We start from the raw sequence: 17,500 nt of genomic DNA on the forward strand, positions 1-17,500 counted from the left end.
TTCTCCATGACGTCACACGTGGATCCCATGCAACAGTTGTGACGTCATACTTAGATTCCGTAGAACATCTATGACGTCACATTTGGGTCACATGAAGCAAATGTGGAGCTGGAAAATTCCAGTCGAGCGCCTTGACTACGACGAAATAGCCATCAAGATCCTGAAGATCCTCAAGACGAGCTTCAGGTGGTCCATACAGGTTCCTTGACGTAGAAGCCGTCCAGGTCGGGTTTCGTGATGGAAGTGTTGGACTATGAGAGCCAGAAGAGTCTTCCGATTGTTTAGAAAAAATAAGTAGATGAATAAATAGAAGAAGAAAAAAATATATAGATCAGGAGGTGGATGTTATCCATTGGCTGAGGGTGTCTTAGACTGTTTAGACAGACCTTGTTTCCGTGTGGATCACTGTAGGACCAAATCTGACCAAGTCATTATCCAAAGCCCGCTAGATAGCGATGGCTTTGACTTGGAGTGTGGAGGAGTCACCGACTCTCCTGCTGAAAGCTAGATCATCATTCACGAAGACGGATCGCTTCAGTGTGCGGCCTGATGGAGTCTACGGAGATGATCTTTGAATAGACAGTGCACTCTGGCCGCGACAAGTTTTGGATCTGGGCTTCGGCCTGTACGCAGACACGTGCAGGGTCTCGGTGACTCTTCCTTGACGGAGTTTCTCTACCAAAGAATTTTAACTCGGTGATGGACACGGTTATTCTAGAGACAGCAGGCCCATACCCTTCTCAAGAAGAACAGACCGCATAAGTACATTAAGAATAAAGGAGACTGCAAGAGTCCATCAAGCCTACACAATGCAAATCCATTTCGTGTACCACCTATTATCCCCATCCTTAAAATTGTAGTTGTCCTTCAAGAGGTGTGCTGGTCCCGAGATCCAGTTGGGTGTCTGGATGGATAAGGGTCCTGATTGTGGTGGGGTTAACCCCCATCACTCTTTTACTGGGGAGTATTTGTTTCTTTCGCCATTTTTCCAATGGTTTAGATTTCAATTTCAAAATTAAAAATACCAAAATACAGGATGCCAGGTTACTCAGTCTTTACATAACCTCTCTCTTTGATATTCTTACATTATTAGAATCCGGACTGCAACTGTTTTAGGACAATTTCCCTTTTGTAGTCAGCAATATTACTAAGTTCGCCTTTGTGTTTCTTCCAATGATATTTCTTTCCAGGACCAATTCTTTAGAGATATATACAGTTGCAGCATGGGTTCTAATTCGTCTCTTGTTTTAGCCAACTTGTACATGGAGTACTAAGAGTGTACTCTGTTACCCTCATCAAACCGCCTGAGATGATTTGGTTCCGTTATGTTGATGACATTTTCTCAGCGTGGGATGATAGTTGGGTTGCGTTCAAGGTATTTCTGGACAAATTGAACCAATTATCCCCCAACATGAAATTCAAAACCGAATGGGAAGAAGCTCAATAGATCCCTTTCTTAGATATTTTAGTTATTATTCACAGTTTATAGGAAACCTACCCATTCAGGTAGTTACCTCCACTTTTTCAGTAACCACCCCGACAAAGTCAAGAAGAGTGTTGTCTTCATCTATCCAGACACCCACCTGGATCTCGCGACCAGCACACCACCTCAAGAACAACTTTAACTTTATGGATGAGGATAATTGGTGGTACTCGAAATGGAACTGCCTAATGTAGGTTGATGGTCTATTCCAATCTCCTTCATTCTTATGTTGTTATGCGGTCTCTACTTCTTGAGAAGGGTATGGGCCTGCCGTATCTAGAATAACCGTGTCCGTCGCCGTGGCAGTCACCACCTGCACAATTCTTTGTTATAGACACTCCGGCAAGGAAGAGTCCGCCTACAGGCCGAAGCCCAGATCCAAAACGTGACGCGGCTAGATTGCGCTGTCTATTCAAAGACGATTTCCATAGTCTCCATCAGGCCGTACAGTGATCCACGATTGAAGCCAAAGTCATCGTTATCTAAGGGGCGATAACGACCTGATCATATATGGTCCTATAGTGATCCACATGGACACGAAGTCTATCACAGACAGTCTAAAACACCCTCACCCTATGTATAACATCCGCCTCCTGGTCTCTATGCCCTTTTCTCCCCTTCTTCTATTTATTGATTGATTTATTTTCTAAACAATTGGGAGAATCTTCTTGGTTTCATAATCCAATACTTCCATCACGAAACCCGACCAGGACGGCTTCTGCGTCCAGGAACCTATATGGACCATATGGAATTCATCTTGAAGATCTTCCTTTTTGACGTCGCGTTTCGTCGTCTTTGTCCTAGAGGTTTTTCACTTAATTTTGCCTCCCAATCTATAAGGTGAAGCTTCTGATGTAGTCCTATGAACTGAGCTTTTACCGAGATCGGGTATTTCAGATGACAAATATCTATTCTAATATTTTTTGGCAGTTTGAATCTAAGTTGTGATCACTACTTGGAATAGTTTCACCAACTTCTACATCGGTTATCAAGCTTTCGTGGCTAGTGATCAACAGATCGAGTAAATTTCAATGTCTTGTAGACACGGGCTGAACTAAGTAATATATATATATATATATATATATATATATATATATATATATATATATACATATATATATATATATATATATATATACATATATATATATATACATATGTGTGTGTGTGTGTGTGTCTGCAATATATATGTAACATATATATATATATATATATATACACATATATATGTATAGATATGTATATATATGTACATACATATAATATATATATATATATATATATATATATATATACATATATATATATATACATATATATATATCTGTATATATATATATACATATAATATATATATATATATATCCATACATACATACATACATACATACATACATACATACATACATACATACATACATACATACATACATACATACATACATATGTTTAGATATGTATATGTATGTACATACATATAATATATATATATATATATATATATATAATATACATATATACATATAATATATATATATATATATATATATATATATATATACATACATACATACATACATACATACATACATACATACTTATATTACTGCGACAAAAAAAAAAAGCCTTTTTGCACTTTCATTGATATTATCTATGATAACCGTTTTCGTTCACCGCTGTCATGCCTCGTTTTTCTCGCCGCTTCTGACGATCGGAGGTGCCACGACCAAGAGAAGACGGGACCCAAAGAAGGAAGGTTCTCGAGACGAACTAAGTCCAGCTGGTCTATACAGGTTCCTGGACTCAGAAGCCGTCCAGGTCGTGTTTAGTGATGGAAATGATGGACTATGAGAGCCTATAGAGTCTCCCTATTAGATAATATAAACAGATAAATAAAAGAAGAAGAAAAAAAAAGAGGGAAGGAAAAAAAATCATCCCCTCAGTGCGAAGATGTCCTTCTTGGAAAACCCCGTACAGATGGAGGGCTCGTGTGAGCATTTGATTCAGCTGATGGAAGACCCGGAAACGCAAAGGAAGATTTGCGTGGAATCTCGAAGGTTTCAAGATATGGTGCAATTTGCCCACTGCATTCATTCGTACTTCTCAGAGGAATTAAATAATTTATCTTAAAGAGTTTCCGCTAGAAGACTGCAGGACGTACTTCGACGGCGGTTCCATGAAAAAAGACAAGAATAAAAAATCGTTAGAACTCATCTGGTTCTCAGTGACGTCACACTTGGTTCCTATGGAACATGTGTGATATAAAAGGTATGACGTCACACTTGGGTCACGTGAAGCATATGCAGGGCCGGATAATTCCAGTGGAGCTCCTTGCCCACAACGAAATGGCCATCAAGACCCCGAAGAATGCTCTCATTGTGTTAAAAAAATCGAAATATATATGGCAGCCATCGTGGGATATGGGCCGCACTATAGCCCAGTGGATACGGTGTTGAACTCATGAGCAGGAGGTCGTGATTGCGATTGCAGGGACCTGCTGCGTGCTTCTTGAGTTGGTTCCCGACAGCCCTGGCCAGGCGGGGAGGTGACCCAAACATCGGTCTGAAAACCCAGCGGCATATCGCAAATGACAGGGCTTGCCACTAGGGGTTTCTCACTTCCCACTTGGTGGTACTATTTTCTGAAACTTTGGATATCTGCTCTCCATCTCGGGAAAGATCTTAGCAAGGATCACCCTGAACGTTTTTGAATAAGTTGCACAGGAAATCTGATCGAAATCGGAATCTCAAAGTTGGTTACAGTAGTCGTGATTTTGTGTACTAGCGAGCTTAAAAAAAGATAGGAAAAAATATATTTATAGAACAGCAAAAATTTCTCTTTCTCGTGTTCTACCCTTTGGAGGGAGCGTATGACAGTGAAAATATCTATGGGAACAATTTTCTGTGACTGTAAAGGCCACAAATGAGGTTAGGCCATTATGGATCTCATGGACTTTAGTCACACTTTCATCGGTATCATATATGATATATACAAGTATATATTTTTTTAACTGCTGTCATGCCTTGTTTCTCTCACCGCTTCTGACGATCGGAGGCGCCAAGACCAAAACGACGAGACGCGACGTCAAGAAGATCCTCAAGACGAACTCCAGATGGTCCATACAGGTTACTGGACGAAGAGGGCGTCCTGGTTAGGTGTCCTGATGGAAGTGTCGGACTATGAGAAGCAGAAGAGTCTTCCGATTGAAAAAAAAAAAAACCAAAAAAAAAAAAAAAAATATATATATATATATATATATATGTATATATATATATATATATATATATATATGTGTATATATATATATATATATATAAATATAAATATAAATAGAAACAGAAAAAAGAGGAAAAAAATAATTGCGAAGACGTCCTTCTTGGAGAACCCCGTAGTAATAGAGGACGTCAATTGAGGATCTTATTCAGCTGAGGGAAGCCCCGGAAATGCAATGTAAGATTTGCGCGGAATCTCGATGGATTCGAGATATGGTGCAATTTAACCCCTGCATTCACTGGGGATTCTCCTTTGGAGAATAAAGTCGTTTATCTATCAAAAAAAAAAAAAAAAAAAAAAAAAAAAAAAAAAAAAAAAAAAAAAAAAAAAATAGATAAATGAATGAATAAATAAATAAAGCCGTGGCCTTTCATGGTCCTCCAATCTTGGCGAACGTGTGGCTTTCGTTTCTTTTTTTTCTTAAGGAGTATTCGCTGCAATATTGAAGGACGTACCTCCACGGGGGTTCCATCGAAAAAGTGTATATATATATATATGTACATGTGCATATATATATATATATATATGTATATATATATATATATATATATATGTATATATATATATATATATATATATATATATATATATATATATATATATATATATATATATATATAAATGGCAGCCATCATGGGATATGGGCCGCGCTGTAGCCCAGTGTTGAACTCCTTTAGCAGACAGTCATGAATTCGATTCCCGAGATCCGCTGCGTGCTTCCTGAGTTGGTTCCCGACAACCTTAGCCAGGCAGGGAGGTGACCCAAACCCCGGTATAAAAACCCAGCGGGATGCCGCAACTGACATGGCTTGCCCTAACAGGGGTTTCTCATTTCCCACTTCGTGGGACTTTTCTCGGAAATGTTGGATATCCGCTCGCCATCTTTGAAAAGATCTTGGCCAGGATCATCTTGAACGTTTTTTCAATAAGTTGAACAGATCTTATCGAAATCGGAATCTCAATCTGAGTTCTGTTTGACATTATTTTGTGTGCCAACCAGCTTAAAAAAAAAAAAAAAAAAAAAAAAAAAAAACTCGAGAATCTCAAAACCCTTCTTTTTCTCGTGTTCTACTATTTGGAAAAAGCGTATGACAGTGAAAACATCTATGGTAACTATTTTCTGTCACTCAGTAGAGGCCACAAATAAGGTCAGTGCCATTATGGATCTGATGGAAGTAGCAGCGTCCAAAAAAAAAAAAAAAAAAAAAAAAAAAAAAAAAAAAAAAAAAATCGCCTTAATTCACACTTTCATTGATATCTATGATAACCGTTTTCTTTTACCGCTGTCATGTCTCGTTTCTCTCGCCGCTTGTGACGATCGGAAGCACCAAGACGACGAGACGCGACGCTAAGAAGATACGGCAGGTCCATAACCTTCTCAAAAAGAACAGACCGCATAAGGACATGAAAATAAAGGTGACTGCAAGAGATCATCAGACCTACACTAGGTAGTTCCATTTCCAGTACCACTTATTACCCCCATCCATAAAATTGTAGTTATCCTTGAGGAGGTGTGCTGTTCGCGAGATCCAGGTGGGTATCTGGATGGATGAGGGTCCTCATTGTGCTGGGGTTAACCCCCATCACTCTTCTACTGCGGAGGCGGTGTTTCTCTCGCCTAAATAACAATGGTCAACAAAGAATTTGTCCGAAGGAAAACAATAGTTCTATGCAACATGTTTTTCATGCAGAATCCAAAAGTAATGTCCAGTTTTTTCCATCACCCACAGTTTCTGTGTTCCACGGTATATTACGTTACGTGTGTTACGTGGGATGAATTTCAATCAAGCGAATGGCAACGCTGATTTTGGCAACGCTGCGTGAGATTGCTATACGTTTAGCAGTACTGTGTTTGAAGTATTGGTGTGAGGTGTGTAGTGTGCATTTGTGTGGCAAAAAAAAAAAAAAAAAAAAAAAAAAAAAAAAAAAAAACTATGATATTGTACAGTAGCGCACCCGCCATTATCCTTGACAATGCCAAGAAACTGTACAAGCCACCAAGACAAATTTTGCTTTATTTGAGGTGTATTGACATTCAAGTCACAGTGTTTCACTCCATTGATTAAAAAGTGTTATGAACATGATTTTGACTGCAATATGGGAGACTATGATAAAGACTGTGCCATTCATGTGTCAGCCTTCTCAATGTATGGGCAAAAGGTTCACGCCATATGCCTTTTCCCATCTCTATGGTTTGGAGAGAACCAAAAGATCATATTTCAAATTGCTATTTCTGCATTAGAAATATAAAAGGTATAACATCAACATCCAAGCATATTGTAAAATATACTAGTTTATCATCTGTTATGAGACCAGTACCACACAGTCAAGACTTTCCTGTACCTGATCCTCCAAAACAAATGGAATTAAGTGAGGATAAGTCAAGTGAGGAGGTTATGGAAAAAGAAACAGAAGACATGCCTTTTCAGCCAATCGGTTCTTCAAGTGAACTACACTTATTGCGTCAGGGAGATATGAATGATCTTGGTCGGAATTTAAACTTGTCAAAAAAAAAAAAAAAAAAAAAAAAAAAAAATTAATTCTTTGATTCCAGGTTAAAGGGCTGGAATCTTCTCCATTGTGATTTTGAATAGTATTTCTCACTTGAAGATGGTGTAGTGTTTTGAAGTGTTGCTTATTGTGTTATGGAGGAACTTGCCCATAAATATGACAGGAATGAGTGGCGCTTGTTCATTGACTCTTCAAAAGTGAGCCTGAAAGCTGTTTTGCTCCACAATGAAAATGTTTCCCTCTGTTCCTCTTGCCCATGCAGCTTACATGAAGGAAACATATGAGAATATGAATGTTCTACTACAAAAAATGAAGTATGAAGAACATGAATGGAATATCTGTGGTTACTTGAAGGTTGTGGCAGTTTTACTTGGAATACAGGTGGCCTATACAAATTTTTATTGTTTTCTTTGTGAGTGGGACAGTCGGGATAAGAAAAATCATTATGACAAGAATGTGTGGCCGAAATGATCTGTGACCCCAGGATAGAAGAATGATGTCAGTCCTTTCCTTGTTAATTCAGAGAAAATTGATCTGCCTCCTTTGCATATTAAGCTAGGGTTGATGAAACTTCTTGTTAAAGGTATGAATAGAAGTGGCAAGGGATATTTGAAAAATAAGTTTCCTAGAGTGAGTGACGCAAAAATCAAAGAAGGGTTTTTTATTGGACCACAGATTAGGGAGCTGAGGAGAGACCAGAATCTTGATGAAGAGCTAAATGATCTTGAAAAAGCTGCATGGCTGTCATTTAAGAAAGTTGGTGCAGAGTTTTTTTGGGGAAATGCATAGCAAATAAGTATTCTGGAATCGTAAAAGAGGTATTGACATCCCACAAGGCCTTGGGGTGCTATATGAGCCTAAAAATGCACTTCTTAGACTCTCACTTGGACCTTTTCCCTGGAAATCATGGCGCCGTCAGTTACGATCATAGTGAAAGATATCACCAGGACATTCTGAACATGGAAACCCGATATCAAGGGAAGTGGAGCCCATTAATATTTGCTGATTACTGTTGGACACTAAAAAGGGATCTCCCAGAAGTAAAATACACTCGAAAAACATACATTTTACATTTATCAACCACAATTCATTTCAATTCCAAGCCTTCAACGTCGAGTAACGGTTTTGTCAATGGTCACTTGTCACGTGTGAGTGGTGGTTCGAGTACTTCGTTTAACCACGTATCAATTTCTACCTCCGTTCGAGTTCCTCGACGTTGGTGGCTTAGAATTAAAGTGAATTGTGATTCATAAATGTAAATATGTTGACGGGGACCCATTCAGTGTTGTATATTTTCCCACGCCTACATACTACCAATTGTATTATCATGGGAGAGGTGGGCTGAGCGCAAAAAATTCGTGTATGTAAATGGAGCATACAAATAGAAGAAAGTTACGCTTAACTTGTATCGTCTCTTTATAGCTCAATCGGATTAGTCAATGGTCATTTGTTAGGTGTGAGCGGTGGTTCAAGTCCTTCCCTTGACAACATATCAATTTCTACACGTATGCCTCTGTTCGAGTTCCTCGACGGTAATGTTTTAGAATTAAAATGAATTTTTGTTTATATATATATATATATATATATATATATATATATATATACACACACACACGCACACACACACACACACACACACAAACACACACACACACACACACACACACACACACACACACACACACACACACACACACACACACACACACACACACACACACACACACACACACACACACACATATATATTTATATATATATTCTGTGTGTGTGTTTGTATGTGTGGCCAGTTTTTGTAGAATTGATAAATAAACAAAAGTTAGTGATGTAATACATGAAATAAATCTGCTGCAGATTTTGTGACCATCTGTTTAACTGAAATGAAATTCTGTTCTCTCTTTGTGAAATATTTGCAATTAATAAAGAAATATGTCAGGGTATGAATAATTTCGGCCTTAACTGTACATATTACATATATATATATATATATATATATATATATATATATATATATATATATATTACATATATCTGTATATATATATATATATATATATATATATATATATATATATATATAAAAGGAGGTACAGTGATGGTGGACTGGCTGGTGTGGTTATTTAATGTTTGCTGGAGAGAGGGTAGAGTGCCGGAAGACTGGAGGAGTGCCTGTATAGTTCCACTTTACAAGGGAAAAGGGGATAAGTGTGAATGTAGTAGTTTCAGAGGCATTAGCTTGTTAAGTGTAGTTTGGAAGGCTTATGGGAGGATGTTGATTGAGAGGATTAGGAGAGGAACAGAGGGTGTAATTAGTGAGTAACAATGTGGGTTTAGGAAGGGTAGAGGTTGTGTAGATCAGATTTTTGTGGTTAGACAGATATGTGAGAAAGCTATAGGAAAGGGGAAGGATGTTTTTTGGGTATTTATGGACCTGGAAAAGGCTTACGATAGGGTAGACAGAAATGAACTGTGGGAGGTTTTGCGGATATACGGGATAGGAGGAAACCTTCTAGGAGCTGTCAAGAGTTTTTATGAGAGTAGTAGAGCTTGTGTCAGGATTAGAAATGGAGAGAGTGAGTGGTTCGAGGTAAAGGTGGGACTTCATCAAGGATGCGTTATGTCGCCCTGGCTGTTCAACTTATACATGGATGGGGTAGTGCAAGAGGTAAATGCAAGGGTAGTGGGTCAGGGATTGGAGATGATTAAAGAAAATGGAAAAAAGTGGGAGGTGAGCCAGCTGTTGTTTGCGGACGACACTGCGCTTGTGGCAGGATCGGAGGAGGGATTGAGGAAGTTGGTGACAGAGTTTGGGAGAGTATGTGATAGAAGAAAGCTAAAGATAAATGTGGGTAAAAGTAAGGTGATGAGATGTACAAGGGGTGAAAGTGGCAGTAGACTGGAAGTGAGCATTAAGGGAGAGTGACTGGAGGAAGTGGATAGTTTTAGATACTTGGGTGCAAATGTGGCAGGAAAAGGTGGAGTGAAGATGGAGGTAGAATGCAAATTGCTTGTTACTTGTAATTAAAATTGCCAATGGTTTGTTTATTGTAAAAAATCCACTATTCTGATTTATATTTTCTATGAGGGATATAAACGCCGATTCTAAACATCTACGTTTCATTGTATGGTTTTCATATTTTATAATCTTGGAATTATTCCAATCAGCATTGTGGCCGGTATCGAATCTATGTTTAACAATGGCATTATTCATATTGTATGTTTTCATATCATATTTATGTTCTAATACTCTCTTATCAATACCACGGAAACTTTCACCAATGTAAACCTTTTCACAACCTAGACAAGGCACACAATAAATACCTGCTTGACGAATATTTTCCCTGCTCTTATTTCGGCTTTTAATGAGATTACCAACTGTTACTGAGCTGGTTTTAACAACCTTAACACCAGCCTTGTTTAATAATGGGGAAATATTGTCTGCAACTGAGGTATTAGGTAATATGATCCTCTTTGTATATTCTTCTTTTATTTTTCCAACTCTTTTGTGAATAATTCCAGCTTTCTTCTTGGCTTTTAGAATAAAATAAGGAGGGTATTTTAGTTCAGTAAAAGCGTTAAAAATGTTATTAAATTCTTCATCCAGATACTCCTCTGAACATATTCTTAAGCCTCTTCAAGATAGGGCAACATGTCGTTAGTTTCATATTCTGCTGTAAACTTGATACTATCTTCTACAAGATTTAACTGATTTAAAATCCTACTCAAATCTAACCTACGAGGAGCTATTATAAGTACATCGTCGACGTATCTTAACCAAACTAAGTCTCTAGGGACAATGTTGCTAAAACTGGTATTTTCTAAATGTTCTAGAAACAAGATAGCCAGCACTGGGCTTAGTGGTGAACCCATTGGTAAACCTGCTGTCTGTCTGTAATAATTATCATTAAAAGTAAAACATTTTGAAATACAAAGGTTCACTAGTCTAATAAAATCACAAACAGGTACAGGCAACTCATCATGTTCAGACAATACATTGGTTAACACTTCGATGTCTTTTTTAGTTGGTACATTGGAAAATAACGACACTATATCAAAACTTGCCATCTGCTTATTTTTCATACTTATATTTTTAATCCTATTAATAAGATCACCAGAATGTTTAAGATTTTTACCACTAATGGTGCCTACTTTGCCAGAGATTGTTTTGGCTAATTTTCTGGCTACTTGGTGTAGTAGTGGCTATGGTCCTTGTCTTGTAAAGACGCAAGCCGCCAAGGCAAGGGTTCGAATCCCAGCAGAAGAGTTTAATTCCAATTGTCAATTGACACAAACATTTGTCGGAAGACTAGCCTGCATAAAGGATTTGATGAAATACAGTACATAACACGCTCCATCCGGGTGCCCTCGGCGGAACGACTGAGCCGTGAACTAAGACGTTTCGTTTTGAAGGGTCGAGATGGAGTAGTGGCTACGGTCTTTGTCTTGTATAGACAGAAGCAGGTGAGGCTAGTTTTCTATTCAGATCTGACGATTTTAATTCCAATTGTCAATTGACACAAACATTTGTCGGAAGACTAGCCTGCATAAAGGATTTGATGAAATACAGTACATAACACTCTCCATCCGTATGCCCTCGTCGGATGTACTGGGCCGTGAACTAAGTCGTTTCGATTTGAAGGGTCGATATGGAGTAGTGGCTACGGTCCTTGTCTTGTAAAGACGCAAGCCGCTCAGGCAAGGATTCGAATCCCAGCAGAAGAGTTTAATTCCAATTGTCAATTGACACAAACAAATATATATATATATATATATATATATATATATATGTATATATATATATAAATATATATATATATATGTATATATGTATACATATGTATATTACTTATATATATATTACATATATATATTACACACATATGTATATATATATATATATATATATATATATATACTGTATATATATGAATATGCATATATATATATATATATATATATATATATATAATATATATATACACACATATATTAATGCGACAAAATAAATCGCCTTCAGTCCCGCTTTCATCGATATTATCTACGGTAATTGTTTACTTTCACCGCTGTCATACCTAGTTTCTCTCGCCGCTTCTGACGATCGGAGGCGCCACGACTAAGACGACGAAGCGCAACGCCAAGACGGAAGATCCTCTAGACGAACTAAATGCAGATGGTCCATATAGTTTACTTGGACGCAGAAGCCGTCCAGGTCGGGATTCGTGATGGAAATGTTGGATTTTGAGGACCATATGAGTCTTCCATATTGTTTAGAAAAAATAAACAGAGAAAAAAAAAAGAAGAAGAAAAAGAAGAGGAAGAAAAAATCATCCCCTCAGTGCGAAGACATCCTTCTTGGAGGACCCCGCACAGATGGAGTTGGTCGGCTGATGATTTTATTCAGCTGAGGGAAGCCCCGGAAAGGCAATGGAAGATTTGCACGGAATCTCAAAGGTTTCGAGATATGGTGCAATTTAATCATTGCATTTACTGGAGACAAAAATCGAATGCTTCCGTGGTCCTCCTGTTGTTGAATCCAGTTTTGGCGCACGTGTGTCCGTCGTTTATTTTTTCTCAAGGAGTTTGTGTTGGAAGATTGCAGGACGTTTTTCGACTGCGGTTACATGAAAAAAAGATGCAGTAACCATCGTTTACATATAAAAAAAAGATAAATAAATAAAAAATAATAAGAAAACTCTCATCACGTTCTCCATAACGTCGCACTTGGGTCTGATGGAACATCTGACGTCACACTTGATTTCCGTGCAAAATCTATGATGTCACACTTGGGTCACGCGAAGCCAATGTGGAGGCGGATAGTTCCAGTCGACCGCCTTGACCTCGACGGAAGAGCTATCAAGACCCTGAAGAATGCTCTTACTGTGTTAAAAAAAATCGAGATAGTAGCCACTGTGGGATTTGGGCCGCGCTGTAGCCTGGTCGATATCGTATTGGAAACTAATGAGCAAGTGGTCATGAGGGATTTCTCACTTCCCACTTTGTGGGACTTTTTTGTGAAACGTGGGCTATCCGCTCTCCATCTCGGGAAAGATCTTGGCCACGGTCATCCTGAGCGGTTTTGAATAAGTTGTACAGGAAATCTTATCGAAATCGGAATCAAAAGTGGGTTCCGGTCGACGTGATTTTGTTTGCCAGCCAGCTCTAAAAAAAGGCTCCAGAAGAGCAAAAACCTCTCTATCTCGTGTTGTACGATTTGGAGAAAGCGTATGACAGTGGAAACATCTATTGTAACCATTTTGTGTCACATCAGTCTGGCCTCGTATCTCTCGCCGCTTCCGACGATCGGAGGGGCCAGGACCAAAAAGACGCGACTCGACGCCAAGGAGGAGGATCACCGAGAAAGACTATAGAAGTTTCATACAAGTTCTTGGACGCTGAAGTGGTCCTGGAGAGAAAACAACTTGCGGGATCTCCTGAGAAAGTAAGGATTGGAAAACGAAACGCAAAAGATCCTGGTTGTTTAAAAAAGAAAGGAAAAAATACAAGCAGATAGAGAAAAAAAAAAAAAAGCTAACAAGAAAGTGAAGAAAAACAATATCCAGCCCCTCAGTGCATAGACTTCCTTCTCGAAGAACCTGGTACAGATGGAGGGGGTCTGTCCAGGATTTTATTCAGCTGAGGGAAACCCCAGAAATACAATGGGAGATTTGCTCGGAATCTCGAAGGTTTCGAGATGTGGTGGAAACTAATCATTGCATTCACTGGGGCTACCATCTGCTCATGAGCTCAACACGGTATCCACTTGCCTACAGCGCGGCCCAAATCTCACAGTGGCTACTACCTACATCTCGATTTATTTTTTTCCACAATGGGAGCATTCTTCAGGGTCTTGATGGCTCTTCCGTCGTGGTCAAGGCCCTCGACTGGAATTATCCGGCTCCGCATTGGGTTCATGTGACCCAAGTGTGACGTCACAAAATTTGCACGGAATCAAAGTGTGACCTCACATTATGCATGGGTGTGACGTCATGGAGAACCTGATAATTTTTTTCCAACGATGGTTACTGCATTTTTTTTTCTTTTATGGAACCGCCTTCGAACTACGTCCTAGAATATTGCAGCGGAAACTCCTTGAAAGAAAAAAGAAACGACGGCGACACGTGCATCAAAACTGGATCCAAAAAGGAGGACCATTGAAGCCCTCGATTTTTTTTTCTCTCTTGATTTTGGCGAAAGATAAACGATTTTATTCTTGTGTGGAGAAGCCTCAGTAAATGCAGTGATTAAATTGGACCATATCTCGAAACCTTCGAGATTCCGCGCAAATTTTCCACTGCATTCTCGGGGCTTCCCTCAGCTGAATAAAATCTTCGACCAAACCCCTCCATCTGTATGGGGTTCTCCAAGAAGGACATCTTCGCACTGAGGGATGATTTTTTTTCTTCTATTTCTTTTTTCTTTTTTATAAGAATCAGGAGACTCTTCTGGATCTCATACTGCAATACTTTCATAAGAGATCCCTAACTGGACGGCTTCTGCGTCCAGGAACCTGCACGGACCATCTGGAATTCGTGTTGAGGATTTTCCCTCTTGGCGTCACATTTCGTCGTCTTGTTCCTGGCGCCTCCGATCGTTAGAAGCGGCGAGATAAACGAGGTATGATAATCAGTGAAAGAAAACGGTAAGGATAGATGATATCGAAGAAAGCGTAACTAAAGGCGATTTTTTTTGTCGCATCAATATATGAACTAATATATATGTATATATATATATATATATATATATATATATTATATATATACATATATATATGTATATATATGAATATATATATAAATATATATACATATATATAAATATATATATATATATATATATACATACTGCATCTATGATACATATAGGTATTGTATATATATATATATATATATATATATATATATATATATATATGTGTGTGTGTGTATGTGTGTATTTTCCTAGGTGTATCTTATGGGAAGGGGAGCTATGCTCGTGATGTCCCGCCTTTGTATGTCTCGTTGTCTGTTTTGCTCTTAAATTCATGTACTGGTTTTTGCAGACACTATTATTTCGTTCATTTTGTTCCAGAAGCAAAATACACTCGAAAATCATACATTTCATATTTTTAAAGGTAAGTTTTACTGAAATACTAGTATTGTGTACTAGTTATAGTTGTTTAAATTTTAATGTGCTATCACAGAAAAACTATGCCGGATAGAAAAATTCTGAAAACCTATTTCGAATCAGCAATTTTTTTTTCTATCAAGTTGACCTCCTTTTGTTTGTGGGACATGTATTTTAATAATATTTGTTGACCAGTGTAATTCTTCATTCAGGTGAAAATTAAAATTTGTGTTTTTATCGTAAGGTCTTCTTCTCCGTAAATGAAAGTGTTCAGCGGACCCACTGCAAGAGGAACCGGTCTACATGTTCGACTTTACGCGACGAGGGTTGATGGGGCTCAGAAATTTACCTTACGAAGACATTCTTAGGCACCTGAATTTACACTCTCTGGAGATACGCTGAGTGCGGGGGTGACCTAGTAGAGGTATGCAAAGGGATCAAGGGCTTAAACAAGGGTGATGCAGACAAGGTCATCATATTAAAACAACAGGGCAGGACTTGCAGTAATAGATTAAAATTGGAATTTTTTTTACTGAAGAAGCAAATAGGCAAAAGTTGGTTTACCAATACTGTGGTTAACGAATGTAATAGACTTAGTAACCATGAAGTGAGTGCTGAAACTATCGGTTGTCTTAAGGGATGGTAAGATAACCTTATGGATGGGGATGATAGGTGGTAATAGACATGGAACTACTAAGTTTAGGCCTTATGGTCTCTTGTAGTCATCTTCATTCATATGTCCTATGTACTTACGTTCAAAACTTGTATATTATACATTTGGACAAGGACATTGAGATCTTGGCGTGGCGGACGCAATTACCTCAATCCCCACTAAAGGGTTTCGATGGTTATTCCGTACAGCTAGCAACGTAAGTAGGAGTAGGAAACACAGGAATCTTAGTCTGAGTTTATTCTTGCACATCTGCGAAACTAAACAGGAATAAGCTCAGACTAAGATTCCTGTGTGTCCTACTCCCACTTACGTCAGTCTGTTAGAATGTCTCAACAATAAATAGTAACGTCCAATTCTACTGACCTCGGGCACGGAGTACTGCAGCACCCCACGTTTGTCAAACACTTATTTAAGTGTTCTAAGGCAATGAGGTCTGAGTGGAGAAGAGCGTAACACGTCTTATAACGTGAATAAAATGCAACATACAGGAAGACATTCTCTGGAACGAAGGTGTCCCTGCATCTCATCACGTGGACTTAATCCGGATTGTATTTAAATCTCATTATGAATATTTTACGAGGGTTCACGTGGAATGACAGTTTCTTTAATTCTCTTTAACGAAAGGAAGAAATGGTGTACGCATGTAAAGACGAATATATGAAACAGACATGAAAATCGCCTCTAATCACACTTTCATCGATGTCATCTATTATAACCGTTTTCTTTCACCGCTGTCATGCCTCTTTTTTCTCGCCGCTTCTGAAGATCGGAGGCGCCAGGACCAAGACGACGAAGCGCAACGCCAAAAGGAAAGATCCTCAAGAGGAATTGCAGATGGTTCATACAGGTTCTTGGACGCAGAAGCCGTCCAGGTCAAATTTCCTGATGGAAGTGTTGGACCATGAGTACCAGAAGAATCTTCCAACTGTTTAGAGAAAATAAACAGATAAATAAATAGAAGGAAAAAAAAAAAAAAGAGAGGAAAGAAATCACCCCCTCATTGCGAAGACGGCCTTCTTGGAGAACCCCAAACAGATAGAGGAGGTCGGTCGACGATTTTATTCAGTTGAGGGAAGCCCCGGAAATGTAATGAAAGATTTGCGCGGAATCTCGAATGTTCCGAGATATGGCGCAATTCAATCACTGCATTCACTGGGGCTTCTCCACAGACGAATAACATAGTTTCCTTTCGCCAAAATCTAGAAAAAAGAAAAAATCGAGGGCTTCCATGGTACTCCTGCTGAATCGAGGCTTGGCGCACGTGTGGCCATCGTTTCTTTTTTCTTAAGAAGTTTCCGTTTTCGACGATATTTCCATGAAAAAAATGTATTACCATTGTTAAAAAAAAAAAAAAAAAATCGATTCAACTTTCATCAGGTTCTCCATGACGTCACACGTGGATCCCATGCCACGGTTGTGACGTCACACTTAGAATCCGTAGAACATCTGTGACGTCA

The 17,500-nt window shown here is 38.6% G+C and overlaps 1 protein-coding gene across 8 annotated transcripts in view; it reads right to left on the reverse strand.

The window, feature by feature from the left end:
• Positions 1-17,500, reverse strand: part of LOC143032878 (L-threonine ammonia-lyase-like) — a 200,197-nt gene that overhangs the window by 98,876 nt on the left and 83,821 nt on the right. The window contains exon 1 of one of the 8 annotated variants that reach the window (XM_076198083.1): positions 4,520-4,639. The exons of the other annotated variants lie outside the window; for them this stretch is intronic. The gene's annotated coding sequence lies outside the window, so the exon portion shown is untranslated. Of the gene's footprint in view, positions 1-4,519; positions 4,640-17,500 lie in introns of those variants that run through there. 8 annotated transcript variants of the gene reach the window in all.

This window comes from Oratosquilla oratoria, chromosome 14, assembly GCF_046742065.1.
Source record: "Oratosquilla oratoria isolate Oo_2021 chromosome 14, ASM4674206v1, whole genome shotgun sequence".
NCBI classification, from domain to species: domain Eukaryota; kingdom Metazoa; phylum Arthropoda; class Malacostraca; order Stomatopoda; family Squillidae; genus Oratosquilla; species Oratosquilla oratoria.